The sequence below is a fragment of the Myotis davidii genome, unplaced genomic scaffold, assembly GCF_000327345.1.
Source record: "Myotis davidii unplaced genomic scaffold, ASM32734v1 scaffold167, whole genome shotgun sequence".
NCBI classification, from domain to species: Eukaryota; Metazoa; Chordata; class Mammalia; order Chiroptera; family Vespertilionidae; genus Myotis; species Myotis davidii.
In genome coordinates, this window is record NW_006300048.1 from 1,753,311 (window position 1) to 1,756,808 (window position 3,498).

Genomic DNA, 3,498 nt, shown 5'->3' on the forward strand with positions numbered 1-3,498 from the left:
TCAGCTGGTGTGCGCGCAGGTGCGAAGTGGCCGCTCCTCCTGACACTGCCTTCTCCCGGGGCCAGACTGCCTGCGGAAAGCTGCTCCCCCACCCGCGTTACCCCCCTGCAGTGCCAGGATCATCTTCCTTTGAAAACCCCGAGAATTAGCAGAGCAGTTCTCCTCCCGCCTCCCCGAGGATGTGTCCTCGGTCCAGATACACCCTGGGGAGTTGATAGGCTGTGTCCGTGTCCGTGCTCCCAAGTGCTCCGCAGGCGGCCAGGCTCCAGTAGAACAGAAGTCAGAAGAGACAGGCATGTAAGCGCATCCGGGTCTTGTAGGCCTTCCGAGCCCTGCTGCTGCGGGGCGCTGTCCCCACTTGTGTTGGAGACGGGGAACCCGGGCCCTGTCCTGATGGCCCATGAGACAGGGCCAGCTGCAAACCCCTGGAAGGCCAGTGAGCCAACCCAGAGGACAGGCCGTGCGTGCCCTCTGAAGCACTGTCCTTGCTGACGGAGGCCTCACTGCACAGCCTGAACGCGCCAGGTCCCGCGGCCTCTCCTGGAGTCGCCCTCCGCGTCACAGAAACCTGGGGTCTGGTCCGGGAGCGTGTCCCCAGCTTTACAGGGAGACCTACGTCCCCCCTGCTTCCTGGGAGCTCCCAGGAGCCCTGTCCCCAGTCGCCTCTCCCGGCCACCGCCAGACCACCCACCTGGCGGGTCAGACCCGCTCCCACCCACCACCCAGCTCTGCTCTCCCCTCCCAGGCCTCGGCCCCTCCAAATAATTTATATGATTAATAAAAACAACAATAGTTTATATGTATACTTACTATGTGCCAGGTACGATTATAAATGTTTTATTTATATTAATTCGTTATAAATGGACACAATACGAAATTCAAAAAGTGCAAAGTCTTCCTCCTCATGCCGTGTCTTCGGCCACCCACGGCCACCCAGAAGCTTCCACTCCTATTGGCTCCTGTGTGTCCCCTAAGCGATCCAGTGAATAAATACACAGCACTCAGGTATGTGTCCTCTCATCGCTGTTACCCAGGCGGCGGCATACAAAACGCCATGTTCTCATCTTCGGGTTTTTTGGTTACTTTTCCCAGGTTTGCTTTTCACTCCTGCGAGAGAGATTCGTATGCCCCTTCCCTAGATGCTGAGTGCTGTGATGGGTGTGTGTGTGTGGGCGGGGGAGGGGGGAGACAGTCTGCAGGCATCCCCTGCCCTGCACTTGACTGTCTGCAAGTGACTGAAGGGCTGCTGAGGTTATGAAAGGGGGAAAGAGGGAGCCTCCAGGGCCAACAGGTTTCTCTCTTCTCACAACTCATGTAACTTCTTGGTCCTCCAGTCCCTCACCTGTTAAATGGGGTAACACTCGTTCTTCAAGGTTTGTGAAGTTGGAGGGTTGCCTTCCGAACCCGCTCCCCACCCCCATGCTCAAGTATCTCTGACCACCTTCACCAAAGCCTACTCCCACGGGTCACTGCATGGGGACAGCGTGAGGCCAACAGTGTCCCATGTGGTCACCTGCTCTGTTGGACACCAGGCCTCAACCTAGATCTCAGGGCGTCTGAGCCTGACACTTTGGGCTGGATTGTGTGTGGCTGCCTAGTGCACTGTAGGACACTTCATAGCATCCCTGATCTCCATCTCCTATATACTCTTAGGATCCCCCCAGGCCTGACAACCAAAAGTCTCCAGACATTGGCAAAAGTCCACTGAGGAGCCAAATTCTTCCAGGTAAGAACCGCTGAACTGAACCTGAGCAGCAGGGCTCTGGGTGCAGGCACGGCGAGAGGCTGATGGGAAAGACTGAGGGCAGCAGAGTTTTCCTTCCTTGAATCAGACTATATCTTAAGCTGTTTCCTTTGTTTAATCTCTCCTGTGGCTCGACCACAGGAATGTTCTGGAAGGGTGTTGTATAATGTGTAATGCGTACTTCAGAGTTCCGGAGTCTGATGGGAGTCCTGGCTCTGACACTTGCCAGCTCTGTGACCTTGGGCCAGTTATGCAGCCCTTCCGTTCCTCCATGCTCATCCATAAACAGGATAAGAACATGCCTGCCCCCTGGGCTGTGGCAGCATCACATGGGATAACATGCGTAAGCGCTTAGCACGGTGCGGGGACAGACAAGCCGCTGCAGGACGGATTCCCCAGGAGACGGAGATCTGTGTGCAGGACATTCATGGGGGATGCGGTCAGGATGCATACCGTGGGGGAAGGGAAGCCCCCTTCCTGGGGGTGAGGCAGGGGGAGACCCGCGGGGCTGCCTGCACTGGCAGCCCTGGGGCTATGGCGACCCTTCGGAGTGGTGCTGAGGGTGGAAGGACCTGTCTGAGAATACGCTGCCCCAGGGAGTGGGCATGGCCTTGGGTGGGGAGGCTCTCAGGTGGAAAGGACAGTCCTCTCCCGAGAGCGTCAGTCCTGGAGAGGGAGGCGGTCATGGCCGCGCACAGCATCCGAGCAGGATGCTGGTTGGCCGGCACCGCGAGGCCAGGGTTAGGCAGCAGTGACAGTGCTTTAGACACGCCGTAGACACCCGGAATGCTCCGGCCTCCCCGTGCCCAGGTCCCTGTCCCCGCACCCGCACAGGCCACGCCCGCTCTCTCCTGACCGCCCTCCCTGGAACCAGGACGGGCAGGCAGAGCGAGAGGCGCTGCCACTCCCACCCGCCAGACACGCTGCGCGGAGGCAGAGGGCAGGCAGCCGCTCCAGCTGAGGCCTCCGCCAGATCCCTCGGCCCGTCCCACTTTCGTTTCTTCCCGGGTGAGCGGGGAGGCGCTGCTCCCCGGAGCGGGTGGGGCAGGGTGGGGTCAAACGGGATGCTGCGCGCAGCGCTTCTCCCCGGGTGGTCCCTGGGCCATCAGGACTGGCAGCCCCGCCCGGGGACAGGTTCGAAACCTGGGTTCTTGGGCCCCGCCCCAAAGCCACTGACTCCGGGGCTCGGGCCCAGTCCCAGGCAGCGTGTTTGGCAGGCCCTCCAGAGCTCAGTGCTGGGAATCACCGGTGCACCGGACAGCGTTTGGCCCCGTGTCTGGACCACAGGAGGGGCAGCGTCAGCCTCCGCTGCATGGGAATGGGACCCTGAACCCGAAGTCCACCTGCTGAGCTGGAGGTCAGGCACCGGCGAGCAGAGCGCCACCTGCTGGTTATAGCCCCACCGCGCAGGCACGCGCATGGCTCAGGCAGGGACGCAGGGACCCAGGACAAGTTACACACGGCAGACGTGACCCTTGCCCTCAAGGAACTTAAATAGTGCTCAACAATATTTGAATAAATACTAGCATGTATTCACTCAACAAACACACGTTCAGTGCCTCCTGGTGCTAGGGGCAGCGCTAGATGCTGGGGATACTGCGATGAATAAGGCAGTCCCTGTGCTGTGGAACTTACAAGCTGGGGGAGGGAGAAGGGGAGCAAGTACCCCAAGGGGAAAGGACCTGGGGGGTGTGGGAGCCTTTGACAGGAGCTGATGTGGCCTAGCGGGGGAAGAAGGTCTGAACCTCAAGACT

At 59.6% G+C, this 3,498-nt stretch overlaps 1 long non-coding RNA gene across 1 annotated transcript; it reads left to right on the plus strand.

Moving 5' to 3' along the window:
• Positions 1–2,692: 2,692 nt before the first annotated feature.
• LOC107185072 lies at positions 2,693–3,289 on the plus strand. Its single transcript, XR_001515989.1, has 2 exons — positions 2,693–2,752; positions 2,940–3,289. It is a non-coding gene; the product is annotated as an uncharacterized LOC107185072 (long non-coding RNA).
• Positions 3,290–3,498: the final 209 nt, after the last annotated feature.